Genomic DNA, 17,262 nt, shown 5'->3' on the forward strand with positions numbered 1-17,262 from the left:
AAAAATACACCTAAACTAGAGATTTCAAGCTATAAAAAGCTTTTTTTAAATTTTCGATACGATTTTTTTTCACCAAGTTACAGCCTTCCAAAAATCACTAAAAAATTTATGAAATTTTTCTGCTCCTTTAATTTTTTGCATTAGTGTATATCAGACCATTGGTATGCCACATACAAATTGCCATATCAGGTCTTAATTGAGTAGGAAAGATATAAAATGTTTGAGAATCAGTTATGGTTCGCAGCGCATAATAAGGTAAACGATATGAGTCGTACATAACGGGATGATCTTGAACATCACGCTGTGAAATATATAGTAAATTGTTTCTGTAATAGATCTCTACTACTTTGTTCAATATAAAATTTGATCTTATTTGACATAAATAAGTTTGGTCGTCCGCTGAGTATAGATCAGATGATTTAATGATATGATTTGATTTTTGAGATCCATTTGTGTCACCTGTAGGTTTATTGCCTTGATATATGTAGATATACCCATCTTCATGATAAATATTTACTAATTTTGATGGGTTCATTAGCGATGAATCAAAACTGATGACCTTATCGTCAGTAAAACGTTCTTGAAGGTCTCTTCTGTTTGCATTCGGAACAGTCGACGACACCGTAACTTTGTTGTGCAATTGAGTTATTACTAATGTCCTATTCATGTAGTAAACCTTTATTTCGCAGTTTCGTGCAAACTGGGAAGATCCGACAGACAGTTGGTATCTATCGTCCGTTATTTCTTTGTGGAATAGTGTTGATGGTCCATTATAATTACAATTAGGGTCAACAGGCACCCGAAAGTAAATTGTTGATGGATTTTCAACCAGAAAAGGTTTATTGTACATGCATGTAAAATTTCGATTTCTGTAATTGAAGATAATAATGGCTTTAAATTATCTGTAAACTATTTCATAAATTGATGGAGATAATTATTTTGGTACCTAAGGTTGCTACAAAATGATTCTATTGAACAGTTCGACCACAATTCATGTTCCGTTTAAATTAGTTTTTAAAAATTAGTGAATATTCACTAATTCTGACTAATTCATGTTTAGAGAGTATATACGTAAAAATCTGAAAAAAAAATTTTAAGATCTACTTTCGGTCTCTTTTATACGAGAATGTCGTTTATAAGAGAATGAGAATCTTAAAATATAAAGATGGAAATCGTTAGTTCGTTAAGATAGGATGCATGATGACTTTTTTTTTAGCGTCTAGGATTAGGTGTAGGTTCTTGACAATAAGGCTCGAATACTGAAAATAAGGTTCAAGTTTTTTTCTTTATTTTGGTCATCTGATTTAAGATAGACCTACAATATTAGTGATTTACAAACATCCTAGTACCGGTTCTAACATATATCAGACCATTAGCTTGCCATACACAAAGTACTTGCTCAGGTTTTATTTGATTAGGAGCAATAAATATTGACTGAGTTTCAGATAGAGTGTACTCTAAATCAGCTAGTGGAGGTGGGTCATTCACATACGGATTATCTGGAACATATTCTCCGCCGGCCGTGCATCAGGTTGTCCTAAACTGTTATTATCTGATGGTTGAGATACTTCATTGGTGTTATGTCTAGGTTTACTGCCTTGATATGCGTAAATATGCCCATTTTCATGATAAATATACATCAATTTTGATGGATTTATTAGCGATGGGTTCATAACGATCATTATATTATCAGGCACACGCGCTTGAGCGTCTGGCTTTATGGTATTTGAATCAGTCGACGGCGGCGATTCGTTAGTGTTCCGTTGGGTTATCACCAATTTATTGTTTCTGTAATAAATCTGTACTTGGCGGTCAGGTGCAAACACGGATATACTGACAGTTAACTGATCTCTGTCATCGGTAATTTCGACGTGAAATACTGCTGGTGGTTGACCGCCATTATGATCAGGATCATGAGGTATCTGAGTGTTGACTGGTGGTGGATTGTCATCGCTACCAGCATCACCACTGTCTAGATCAGGTTCATTGTACATGCATGTGAAATCTTGGTTTCTGTAATTTAAGATAACGGATCGCTATAGATTATTTGTAATCTTTCTCATAGATCAATGAACATAATAATTATTTTGGTACCTAAGGTTCGTGTGAATTAAATCTATTGAACACTGTGACCATGTTTCATTTAAAGAAGAGTCAACAGGCGCCATTATAGAATGAGAAGAACACGGCCCATTTTCGTCGTGATCTGCACCAAATCTATTAATACAATTTTAAAAAATAAATTTAGTTCAAATAATAATTTTGAGAAAACAAAGCTGAGGATAAAATAATGAAGAGAGAAAAAAAAACTTACACGTGACCTAACTCATGAACGGCCGTTAGGATACCCTGTAAATTGAGAGGTTCATAAATAACTCCTCCAAGTGGTTCACCGGCATTTACACCATTACAAGCACTTGATAGTGGTGCTAATCCAATCGTACCACTCGGTCTCTCAATAACTGTTGGTTGCTCAATTATCGCAATACGACTGATTGATTCAATGATATATAATTAGTTTACCAATTTGCTGTGTATTCAGAATTTAAAGTTATGAATTCATATGTTTTTAAAATATACTTACGGCGTCATAACAATATAAGTGTCGTAGGTATTAAACGGAATTGAATTTCTAGCTCTTTGCAACCATGAACTCATTCTGGGCAATACCGAATGGTATTTTATCAAACCCTGCCCCCTCCATAAAGATAATGGAGATAAGAAATCAAAGACATTTTCATCCTATATTTTTTAAATAAAATAGTTTTATTAATATTCTTGTATTTATATCACGAAGACACAAAAATTATTTTACTTAAAATGCTCTAGTATCTAAGACAAAATTTATGAAAAATTCTTCGTATTTATTTAACTGATTCAAAAGTAATATTCAGATTAATTAAAAAATTTCCTCAATAATAACCGTAATGCGGTTGAATTACTTTGTAACTGGTCAGAATACTGAAAAAAATAATTAACGGAAATATTGCGGAGAAAGTTTGGGAGATTGGGCGTCTCAAAATTTTTAACTTCCCGCTAAGAAAATCGATGATTTCCAAAAATTTTGGGAAGTTATTGCTTTTACCTCGATTTTCTAAAATCGAGTTTTTATCAGATGTCAACGTTTTGAGGTCCTAGGAACCTATTCTGACTATTTTCAGAATGATGTCCGAGTGTCTGTATGTGTGTGTGTGTGTGTGTGTGTGTGTGTGTGTGTGTGTGTGTGTGTGTGTGTGTGTGTGTGTGTGTGTCAACGGTCGATAGCTTTTTAACTAATGAACCGATTTGGATGGTTGAGGCGGCAATCGAAAGAGATTATTGGCCATCAACTTTCCTGTGAATTTCAGATCATTTGATTGAGTAGACTCGAAAATATTTGCGAATTACGAAAAATAAAACATATGTTTTAGTTTTTTATTGATTTCTCAGAAATGAGTTGAACGATCGATTTCAAAATCTGCTCAGCTCTAAAACTTTATGAAACGCGTTGATCGCTGCCTTAACCATCTCAATCAGTGAATTTGTTCGAGAGATATCGTTGAAGGAATAAATGGTAAAAAACGTTGTTTTTTCGAAAACAATGGCACACAAAAGTATTTTCGAGCTCTCTGAGCTCGAAAACATCGGGGAGTTTTGGGCTGGTCCGCAAGGTCAAGCGATAGACAGATTTTTTTAAATAACTATACAAAACAAGAAGCGACTTGGGCATTTTGGGGGGAATGTTTTGAATGTTCGAATAATAATTTAAATATAAAAAGAATTTTGTTCGTGTACCTGAGCGATTATAACTCCTGCAATATTTAATTCGAGTTTTGGATTCTGTAATGGACGATAATATAAATCGACTCCCTTCCAAAATTGTATCAAATATTGAATTATCCCGTGGTCTTTGAAATAACTGTAAATGACATAATCGACGATTATCAATACCTCAGGATAGATTGTCTCGGGAATTCTCGTACTTGCTTTAACTGGGTGTCGACGATTTACTCCAACTCCAATAACTGATCATTAAAAAAATTATCATCAGTATCGTAATTTAGTCATTTATTTGATTTTTAAAAATTTTTTAAAACCAAATACTGACTGTCCGATACTGCCTTAGATATTTCATCAGCGATGGATGCTGCCACATAATGATCTTGATTGCAAGTAATATCTGAACAGCTATCCAAAAACGCATCGGGTTTTAATTGGTCAATTACTAGATTCTCAGAACCGATGAATCCGTACTAGATGATGAATAACATGATTAATAATTATTTAAGCTATTAATCAATCGTTAATGTAGATTAATAATAATTTTACTTGAATTCTAGTCGATCCATCTGTGGGATCAGTCCTTAGCGTGAATACCGCTTTTTTATCTTCGTCCACGTAAAGCTTTGAGAGTATGCTCGAATTGAACATCTGAACAATAATTTCTGTTTGAGTATTTTTTGGACATGCGTTGTTATAGAAAAAAATATATTTATACATACATTGTATTTCGTTTCAATTAACGTTTTTGATTGCTCGGTTTTAATAAAGTGAACTGGAGTTTTTGAGCTGAAAAGATGTCCGGTCGTTTGTTGAAGATTTAAATTTATATCTCGGCCAAATGCTCTAAATGGAAAACGAATTGAGGAATCAACTGATCGTTTATGTCTTCGTGGAATTTTTATTTCGATGATTTCACGTTTTCCTACAGTAAAATAATAATTTTTATCAGTAATATTCTTACATATGATTTTCAAATTTTTATCTTCCGTGCTTAGTTTTAATTTTTTTTTAATAGATAAATGATATTATTGTACCTCTGTATAGTCTCGAATCGCTAATTATGAATGTTTAAGCAAAGTTATTTATCAAGAAATCAAAATTACCCGAAACACTATTACTTTTTTTTAAAGTACAAATTAGAGCTGTACAATTTATCCGGTCAAGCGGGTTAAAAAAGTTAACCTGGCTAATTAGCTGGCTGGCTGCTCGGCTTAGCCGGTTAACCGAAATTAGCTAGGCTAATTAGCTAACGGTTAAACCGGCTAATCGGCTAATTTTATATTTTATGAAATATTTATGTTTTCAAGTATTGATAGGCATAATTCGACTGAAAATGAATTTATTACGTAGTATTTAATATTAATAACAACGATTTACATTTATGAAAGTTTTTAAATCTAGTTTTTCTATCATATCTCAATTTTGGTATAAAAAAATTAGTACATTAGCAGTTTCTGGTGACAGACAGCTTCTTTTGGCAGAAATTCTCTGCAGATTTCCAGACAACCCGCGTACAGGATCAAAAAGATAATTTAAATCTCTTTCCCTTTGATTTTTACTCAAATCAGGTTCATTTACTATAATTCTCTGATTGAAGTAAATGAACCCGATTTGAGTAAAAATCAGGGGGAGAGAGATTTACATTATCTTCTTGATCCTGTACGCCGATTGTCTGGAAATCTGCAGAGAATGGCAAGTCTTGACGGCCAAAGTGCTATTGAGAAAGAAATGATAAAATTTGACCGAGAGCCTACAATTCCAAAGGCAGACAATCCACTACTTTGGTGGAATTCCAATCGGAACAAATTTCCGATCCTGGCAAATTTTGCCAGAAAATTTTTAGGCATTCCTCCTTCCATTACACTTTCCGAGTGGGTTATTTCAACGGCAGGCAATATAATTTCTGCCAAAAGAAGCTGTCTGTCACCAGAAACTGCTAATGTACTAATTTTTTTATACCAAAATAGAGATATGATAAAAAAACTAGATTAAAAAAATTTCATAAATGTGAATTGTTCTTATTAATTTTAAATACTACGTAATAAATTCATTTTTAGTCGAATTATGCCTATCAATACTTGAAAACATAGATATTTCATAAAATATAAAATTAGCCGATTAGCCGGTTTAACCGTTAGCTAATTAGCCAGGTTAACTTTTTTAACCGGTTTGACCGGCTAAATTGTACAGCCCTACTCTCTTAAATATGAAATAGTGAAATTAGTGACTATTCACTATTTGCTAGTGAAAAGTATATCACTAATTCAAATAGTGGTATACTTTACACTAGCAATAAGTGACTATTCACTGCCAAATAGTGATTTTCACTAATTCGTTTTTAGAGAGTAGTACAAATAATCATGTAATTTTTCAAATTTTTCATTTAATTACTACTTGTCATTCATTAATAATTACCTTGAGAGTCACCAAGCCGATCCGTATTTTCAAATTGATCGTCAGCCTCCAACTGTTTATTAATTCAGTTTATTAATTCGAATAGTCTATTTATTTATTCATATATTTATAGTACTTACCGAATTTGAAATAACAAAAAACACAGTACTCATTAATACCCATGATATTATTACTTTAGTATTCAAATTATCTAGCAAGAAAAAAAAGTTTATTAATTTTGTTTGTTCATCTTACATTAGAGAGTGAAAATTCTGAAGTAAATTCGGAGTGAATAAAGTTTTATTTCAATTCGAATTTAATCGCAGTTTACTTTGCACACTTTTTACAGTGTAATAAAACTCATTTAATTAAGAATATATCAAGTAAATGTAGCATATATGGAAGTGTATATATTTACTCATATTGAATTGAATGAATCCTACGGATTCCACGCCAATATGATCGCCAATCGTTCAATTCAACGGTTATGATTGAAAAAAATCATATGTGATTTATATATATATATTGTGCTAATGATCTACGATGAATCATTGTCGATTTAAGACAAAGAATAATAATAATAATAGTAACGATAAAATAATAATAATTATTATGAGGATAATAAAGTTGTTTTTTTTTTTTTTAATTAATTTAATTAGTTACTAATGGCGAATGATAGATTAAATTTTATAAAAAAATAAAATCCGTACATATAAATTTATTTTTTAACTTATCGAAAGAATTGATTTTTTAAAAATTTTTAGGCAGGTTGTGAATCTGAGCTTCCCTTTGATCTTAAAATATTTGCAAATTCCAACTTTCTAAGAAGCTAAAAAAAAAAATCTCAAATAAAGAAGTTCTAGTTTAAAGAATTTTTTTACTATTTATATATATAATAAATAATGAATATTTCTGATCAGGATTTTCATGCCTTAGACATTTTGATTGCATAGCGGATAAAATATTAGGTGAAGCAGAGCAGACGTTAAATATTTTATCTCGTTTTCAAATTCGTGATAGATAACAGTTACTTTGTGGAAAAATACATTTTTTAATATCTTCAAGTTTTCGGTTAGTAGATTCGGGAAGTGGTTTTACCAAATTAGCTAATGCGTTATCTTTTTTATTATGGCCCAAGGAAGTAATATCTTCATCTCTTTTTAAGGACATAATAACGATAGAATAATAATAATAAAATTTTATCTATGAACAGACAAAAGAATTCATGATATTAAGAAATTGAAAAAAATAAAATGAGCTTTTCATTTTTTGTAATTATTTAATAACTAGTCTAAGACTAAAAATCAATTTTTATAGAACTCGAGATTGCGATCACAAAAATTTTTCTTAGATCTAAAATATTATGTTGCAAAATTTTCATTTCCAAGCTTTAGAAAAGAATGTCATTTTGGGCTCCCCAGGATGAGAAAAAAATTCTTTATGTTAAATTTTAAAAATGCTCCGTTTTATCTCAAATTTCAAAATTCGCTTTATAATCTGTCATAAATTTAGAATAACTTCAAAAATCTTAAAGATGAATTTTCTTATGTGTTTTTTTCCATATTTGTCTTTCATAGATTGTCTAACAATCCATAGATTTAACGAAAAAATTATGCATAATTTTTTTTTTTTTCAATTTTATAAATTACAATTGTAATCAAATCTTCTTCAGATTAACGTCACATAATTAATCAAAATTTCAACAGATATATAATATAATGATTCATTATTTATGAAATTTCATTTGATAAATTTTTTTTTGATTGTCCATCTTAAAAGCATGAGTCATAGTAACCATAATTCGTTTATTATCTAAATATTGGTAACTGATTATAAAAACGATAAGGTTCCAGGTGGACAATTGAAAATAAAAACATTACAGCAATTACTTAATGCATTTTCTATTAATCTTATCTTATATTTCGTATATTTTAATGTTGAAATAATAAGCGTTTTGATCATCGAGATTTAAGTATAAGCAGATAATGCACATCATCGTATGATTTTTAAGTACCTTAGAGAGTGAGTATATAAGAGTACGTCGGTTTGGAAGGTTCATTTCTGGATCAAAGGACGAACTAGTAATCAGTCTAGTGTTCAAGTGAAAAGTTGTAACAAAAACTTTTAAATATTTTTATAAATATGAAGACTATTTTATTCACGTGTTTTATCGTTGTGGCGAATTTGAGCTTACAAGTAAGTTATTATTGAAATCTAAAGTTATATAAATAAGTACTGAAAAAAATTTATGAATTGCATTAAAATATTTTCTATGAAAATGTAAATGAAAAAAATTATTTTTTATTACATGTTAATTATATTTAACTGTTTATAGTTCTTTAATTTCATGTCGTAAAGGATATATTTTAGTTTCATTATTTTAAAAAGTAAAAGTAATTGACAAATTTTCGATCGTAATGCACACTCTGATGCTTCGCATCATGAGTCGTGCAATATAACATATTTTAATTAATTTATCTTTATTTTTAAATAATTCAATGGAATTTATTTTCAAACAGGTATTTGCTTCACCGTTCGCCATAGTAGAAAAAAATGGCTTGACATCATTTAGTATTACGCCTCTTCAATCAGTTGCCAGATTACTAACACCTCTAATTGGAAACGTCTCAATGATTGGTCGTAATTATAATGATGTAATCGAGGAATATAACCGTCTCAATATTGACGATCTATCAGACTTGGATGAAAGTCAAGTTTTTATCTTAGTTGACGAAATTCTTACATATTTAAAGAATTTCGAAAGTAAAACCACCGAAAAATATTATTATGTCCGTGATTTAGTGAAATTTAAACAAAGCTCTCCATTAGTATTTAACGGTTTTGAGAGATTCAGAGAAGCCGCATCAATAGTTTTCCAAAATTATCATTCTGTAATTGATCGATTGTCGCAACCTAATGATCTTTCAAATTTCATTAGATTATACAAAAATGAAATAACTGCTGGAATTGGTTTTTTAATTAGATTGACAGCCTATCAGAGAGTTGAAGATGCTTTAAATGTGTACATCCGTGAAATAGTGAGCAAAGAAATAAAAAAAGGCCCAGTCATAGCACCCAAAGATTGGTAAATTCTGGATTAAAAATATAAATATTTTATTCATTAAAAATTGTAATAATAATGATAAATTGTAACAATAAATTGAACTCTGGTAAATTTTTCTTAAAACATTGATAAGTAATTTTTGACAATAATTATCTAATATATATATATATATATATATATATATACATATATATATATATATATAAACATACATTGTATTTTTTATAGTTTTCATAAGTTCATGGATTTCTTATCATTAGTGTAAATACTTGCAATAATAATGTAATAAATAAATGTGGAAGTACTGATAATAAATTTCGAACTAAAAATAATTTTTTCCTACCGAACTAATATTTATAGATCTTATAGATCAGAGTTAGAAAAATAATTATATTAATGATTTTTAAATTTAATATTTAGATGTAAAAAACATCAAAATTAGTGATTTAAAAATCATACTAATTAATCATCAGGACATTTGGTAATAAATCTGGATTTAAAGCCAAATGCAGGATCAGGAGGATTCAATCTGGTTTTCTATGATCAGTTTCAAATGATCTACTAATAGGTTCAGATTTAAACTGACTGTAATTAAGCAGAGCCGAGTTTGATTTGGTCGTCTATGGTCAGGTTTAGGTTATTTAGGATTAGGCGCAGGTTCCTGACAAGCAGGTTCGAGTACTTTAAATAAATTTCAGTTTTTTTTTTTACTTTATTTTGGTTTTTTATTTGAAGTCAGGCCTACAATATTCAGGTTTTTAATCGCATTGCCAATGGCTTGCTTATCAATACGATCACACTGAAAATGAATTTCTAATACATAGGCTACGCATCCATAACTTGAAAATGTATCAGACCATTGAAATGCCACATACAAAGTTTCAAACCAGTCCTTATCTGAGTAGGAATCACGGTGATTGGTTCAGAAGCAGGCATGGTTCGGCGCAAATAAGGGAAACGATATGAGTCGTGCATAAGAGTGTTATCTGGAACATTACGCTGTGAAAAATATAGTAAATTGTTTCTATAATAGACCTGTAGTACTTTGTTTAAATTTAAATCTGATCTTCGAAAACATAATGAATGTTGGTCGTCCGTTGAGTATAGATCAGATCCTTGATTGTTATTATCTGATTGTTGAGATTCATTTGTGTCGCCTGTAGGTTTATCGCCTTGATATACGTAGATATACCCATTTTCATGATAAATGTTTAACAATTTTAATGGGTTCATTTGCGATGAATCGATTCTGATTTGCGTATTATCAGGAACACGTCCGTGAAGGTCTCCTTTGTTTGTATTCGGATCAGTCGATGACGCCGTAACTTTGTTGTGCAATTGAGTTATTACTAGTGTCCTATCCGCGTAGTAAATCAGTATTTCGCGGTTAGGTACAAACTGGCCATAACCGACAGATAGTTGGAATCTATCATCCCTTATTTCCTTGTGGTACAGTGTTGATGGTTGATTTTGATTATAATTAGGACTAATAGGTATCTGAACGTTCAGTGTTGATGGATTTTCAATCTGAACAGGTTCATTGTACATGCATGTGAAATCTTTATTTCTGTAATTAAAGATAATAAATGGCTTTAAATTATCTGTAAACTATCTTATAAATTAATGGAGATGATTATTTTGGTACCTAAGGTTGCTGCGAAATGCTTCCATTGAACATTGTGACCACAATTCATGATCCGGTTCGCTTGAAAACCACATTATGGAATGAGAAGTACAAGGCCATTCATTATCGTGATTTGCACCAAATCTATAAATGCGATTTGTAAAAATAATCGATATTTTGGGTGTATGAAATGATACGAGTTTTTGATTTCAGTGATTGTTCGGTTCAAATAGAGTTTTTAGAAATGATGGTAATAAAAACTTACACGTGGCCTAATTCATGAACAGCAGTTAGGATACCTTCGAGATTAAACGGTTCAGAAACAATTCCTCCCTTTGGATCACCGTAATTTACACCACGACAAGCACTCGATAGCGTTGCCCTTCCAATCGCATCACCTTGGGTGATCAAGCCATCACGATATCTTATGAATTTAATAATTTGTAATCAATCAATCAATTTATATTACTAGGATTTTTAATTTTGAATTGATATATTTTTTTAAAATACTTACGGTGTCATGAAAATATTAGTGTCATAGCTATTGAATGGAATCACTTCTGCAGCACTTTTGAGCCATTCAGGCATTAACGTCAGTGATACATTGTATGGAATTAGATTATTTATCCCCCAATAGGATGGAGATGCAAAAGGAAAGACATTTTCATCCTGTATTGTTCAAATAGAATATATTTATTAATACATATATACATAAATTGTAAAGGAAAGGAAATTATATTTCACCGATTCAATAATAATAATAATAACATAAATTTAAAAATTGTCTCAATAACAACCGAGAACTTCTTGAGCTCGAAAATAGCGCAAGTTTTGGGGCTGTCCCGCAGGGTCAACCGACTTACAGATTTTTTTTTTATCCTGGTGATATTTATTCTTATCGTTTCGTTTTGAATTTTGAATGCATTTGCAATTAATATTTCATAATTAAAAAAATAAAATATTTTTTGTTATACTATACCATAGCTACAACAACTCCAGCGATAGATAATTTGTACTGAGGATTTCGTAATTGACGATAGTATAAATCAACTGCGTTCCAAAATTGCAATATATATCCCATCAATAGACCTTTAAAGTAGTTATGAAATTGATAATCGACGATTACCAATACTTCAGGATAGATTGTTTCAGGGATTCTTGAAGTTGATTTAACTGGGTATCGAAGATTTAATCCAACTCCAAGAACTGATGAATAAAAATATTATTATTAGTATTATTATTCAATAATTTATTTGAAATTTTTTCTTTAAATAACGATACTAACTGTCGACGTTTGAATTGGGAACGGTTCTAGCTATATAATAATTTTTATTGTAACCAGTTGTCCGATCGACCACTAAATTCTCAGTGCCGATAAATGCAGTCTAGATGATGTATAAAATATTTATTAATTGTTCTATACACTATTAAATAATTAATAACATAGAATGATAAAAATTTTACTTTAAGTGTTGGCTCTCTAGTTACAGGATCAAATACTACCGCAGCTACCGCTTTTTTTTCTTCGTCTATGAAATGCATTCCTAGAAGGTCTCGGTCGAAAATCTATGCAGTAAATTGTGTTTAAGTATTTTTTGCATATGCGTTACTATAAACGAAAATATTTATATATACATTGTCTTTTTTTTCAATAATGTTTCCTCTCCTGCTCGATGATACATAATATACTGGAGTTTTATGGTTGACCAGAATACCGTTCGATGCCCGTAGATGTAAATATTGCGTTTCGCCATTAATTGTAAACGCAAAATCGAGATTGTACACCTGAGCCGATCGTTTGTGCCTTTTTAAATATCTTACTTCGACGATTTGACACTTTCTTCCTGCAATATAAATTTTTGTGTTATAGGGAAGAAGTACAATTGTGGCCACTTCTTCATTTTTGAGGATTTATAATTTTATTTTAATTGATAAAAATGTGTAAAATCAAATTTCCACTGTAACCGTGTAACAGAAGTATCTGTGTACACATTTTAAAAATTAATTATGTCATGGTGTTTTTTGGAAATTATTCTATTTGAATTTTTAGTGTCAAAAATCGGCTCTGACTTGGCCAAAAACGGTATCTCTACCTTATATATACATAGAAATATTTAAAAAGTTTTTTTGTTATAGATAGATAATATTGTCGTACCCTTTTATAGACTTAATTTTTTTTTAATTATCGTATAGTCATTTATGAAGAGATGAAATTTACCCGAAAAATGATTTTTTTTTTATATAAATAAATAAAAGATTAAAACCTACTCTCGGTCTCTTTTATACGAATGATTGGGTATTTTGTTGATGTTTTATTTAATTACTACTAGTAATTTATTAGTAATTACCTTGACAGCCAGGGTGCTGATTTATGACATCGAGATGTTCTTGAGTCTCCAACTATTTATTAATTTAGTGTATTTATTGCAATATTTTATTTATTTATTTATATATTTATTTATAATACTCACCGAATTCGAAAGAACAAAAAACACGGTACTCAATAATATCCACGATATTATTACTTTGATATTCGAATTATCTAATTGAAAAAAAATAATAATTTATAAATTTTATTGGCGCGTCTCAAAACGCAATAAAAAATATTTAAAAAATTATATATCTAATAAATATAGTGCATAAAAATAATATATTTACTCATATTTAATGAAATGAATTCTTTCGAATTCTACGTCGATGTGTTCGCCAATCTTCCAATACAACGTTTGTAATTGAAGGAAATCATACGCGCTTTATATATCTATTGTACTAATGATCTAAAAAATTCCTTTATTCATTCAAGACAAAAGATGATAATAATTTTTTGACACGAACAAAGAAAATATCAAGAGAATTAAAATGGTACTCGATAAAGTGGGTTTTTTCGGTCATTAATTTAATTACTACTCCCAAATTGTAGATTAAATTTTCCAAGGACGAGCTAAAATTCGATAGATATGAATTAACTTCCTTAAGTAATTTGAAATAATTTATATTTAAAAAATTTTTTTTGGAACCCAGCATGTGAATCTGAGCTTTAAATCTTAAACAAAAAAGTCCTGGAGGATAAAAGTGAAGAAAACAAATTTTACTAATAAAATGTTTATGTATAATACTTAACATTTTTTATCTGGATTTATTTGCTTGAGACATTTTGCTCAGAAAGCGGAATGAATATTTTATTTTGCCATTTAATTAGCAGTAGATGACAAAAACTTTGGAAAAAAAACGTTGTTTTATTCCGAAATTGCTTTTGGTCGTACTTTATCTATATTGATAATGAACCAATAAATAATGTTGTTAATTTAAGGTAATGGTGATAATAAACCGATAAAATAGTAACAGTAATACTCAATAACAGACAAAAGAATTTATAAATAAAAACAATTGTAAAAAATAAAATAATTTTTTTTTAGATTTAATTTAATGTAATTATTTTCAATACAAATGATTACATTATTTTCATAACAAATTATGATAATTATTAATCAGGATATTTTATAAAAAATCAGGATTTATAATGAAATTTAGTCTCACGGGTATTTAACGGTTTTTTAGATCCTGATTTACGATGAATCATTGTCGATTCAAGGCAAAGAACAATAATAATAATAGTAATGATAAAATAATAATAATTAATTGCTACGATCAAAGAAAAAATCTCTCTAAACATGAAAAAGTGAAATAAGTGAATATTCACTTATTCTAAGTGCCAACTGAACCCTTTTTTGAAATTAGTGGTTCGATTTGCACTAGGAATTAGTGAATATTCACTTATTTTCACTAATTCATGTTTAGAGCGATTAATAAAAATCAAAGTTGTCGAAGATAATAAAGTTGTTTTTTTTTCTAATTAATTTAATTAGTTACTAATTGCGAATGATAGATCAAATTTTATACAAGAAGTAAAATCTGTACGTATAAATTTATTTTTTAACGTATCGAAGGAATTAATTTTTTTTAATTTTTAGGCAGGTTGTGAATCTGAGCTTTCCTTTGATCTTAAAATATTTACAAATTTCAACTTTCTAAGAAGCTGAAAAAAAAAATTTCTACAATGAAAACTCAAATAAAGAAGTTCTAGTTTGAAAAATTTTTTTACTATTCATATATATAGTAAATGATGAATATTTCTGATCAGGATTTTCACACCTAAGAAATTTTGATTACATGGCGGAAAAATTATTAGGTAAAGCAGAGCAATGGTTGAATATATCAACTAAAAATAATTTTTTCCTACCAAACTAATATTTGTAGATCTTTTAGATTAGAGTTAGAAAAATAATTATAGTGATGATTTTTATATTTTACATTTAGATGTAAAAAACATCAAAATTAGTGATAAAAAAATTATACTAATTATTAATCAGGACATTTGATAATAAATCAGAATTTAAAGCCAAATGAAGGGTCAGGGGGATTCAATCTGGTTTTCTATGATCAGTTTCAAATGATCTGGATCCAGGTTCAAATTGGCTATAATTAAGTAGAGCCAACTTTGATTCGGTAATCTATGATCAGGTTTAGATTATTCAGGATTAGGTGCAGGTTCCTGATGAACTGATTCAAATAATTCAAATACATTTCAGATTTTTTTATTACTTTACTTTGGTCATTGAATTGAAGTCAGACCTACAATATTCTAGTTTTTAATCCCAATGACAATGTCTTGCTTATTAATACTATTGCACTAAAAATAAACTTTTAAGATGCATATCCGATATCACGAGTTCTCACATATATGAAACCGTCAGCGTGCTGTATACAAAGTGCCTTATCAGGTCTTATATGAGTAGGACAAATATAAAAAGATTCATAATCATATGCGGTGTGGTCTAAATTAGGAGGCGCAGATCGGTTATTTACATACTTATTATCCGGAACACCACGTTGTGATACATATAATCTTCCATTAGTACAATATACGTGTACTAATTTGTTTAAATTTAAATCTTTCTTGCTCAAACATAATGTACGTCTATCGTCCGTGAAGTAAAGATCCCTTTTATTGAGTTCGTTATTTTCTGGTGAATGCAATACGTTAGAATCAGCGTTTGAACCACGTACTGGTTGACTGCCTTGAACAACGTAGATATATTCATTATCATGGAAAATATGTATCAATTTTGATGGATTTATTTTTGATCGATTCAATGTGATGCTCATGTAATCAGGCACCTGTATATGGAGATCTTGATTCCTGGTATTTGAATCAGTCGCCGTCGGCGATTCGTTAGTATTCTGTTGGGTTATCACTAATTTACCATTTCTGTAATAAATCTGTACTTCGCGATCAGGTGAAAACTCGCTCAAACCGACAGTTAACTGATCTTTGTCATCGGTTACTTCGACGTGGAATACCGCTGGTGGTTGACCATCAGTATGATCAGGATCATGAGGTATCTGAGTGTCGACTGGTGGTGATAGTGGCGGTGGAGGTGGATTATTATCGATACCAGCATTACCACTGTCTAGATCAGGTTCATTGTACATGCATGTGAAATCTCGGTATCTGTAATTCAAGATAATGGATCGCTATGGATTATCTGTAATCTTTCTCATAGATCAATGAACATGATAATTATTTTGGTACCTAAGGTTCCTCTGAAATGAATTTTTTGAACACTGTGACCATTTTTCATTTGACTTAGAGTCATAAGGCGCCATTATAGAACGAGAAGCACACGGGCCATCTTCATCGTGATCTGCACCAAATCTATAAATAAATTTTTTTTAAATAATCGATATTTAGGACATTTCGGTTGAAATGAATATTATATTTTACTAATTATTTATTTCAAATAAAAATTTTGAGAAAATAACGAAGAGAGAAAAAAAAACTTACACGTGGCCTAACTCATGAACGGCTGTTAGGATACCCTGTAAATTAAGAGGTTCATAAACGGTTCCTCCTAGTGGTTCACCGGCAGTGATACCACGACAAGCACTTGATAGTGATGCCAATCCAATCACACCACTTGGTCTCCGACCGCCATCAGGATAACTTATTAATTAAATGATATACAATTAGTTCACTGATTTCATGTGTATTTAGGATTTAAAGCTGTGAATTCGTATATTTTTGGAAAATACTTACGGCGTCATAACAATATGAGTGTCGTAGCTATGAAACGGAATCGAATTCCTAGCTCTTTGCAACCATGAACTCATTCTGGATAATACCGAATGGTATCTAATTAAACCCTGCCCCCTCCATTGAGATGATGGAGATAAAACTTCAAAGACATTTTCGTCCTACAATTTTAAACCAAAATTTTTATTAATGTTCTTGTATTTAAATCATGAAGACCTAAAAATTATTTTATTTAAAATGCTCTGATATCTAAGACTCAAAATTTATGAAAAATTCTTCGTATTTATTTTACTGATTCAAGAGTAAAAATCAGATGAATTAAAA

The sequence above is a fragment of the Microplitis mediator genome, chromosome 8, assembly GCF_029852145.1.
Source record: "Microplitis mediator isolate UGA2020A chromosome 8, iyMicMedi2.1, whole genome shotgun sequence".
In the NCBI taxonomy this organism is placed as follows: Eukaryota; Metazoa; Arthropoda; class Insecta; order Hymenoptera; family Braconidae; genus Microplitis; species Microplitis mediator.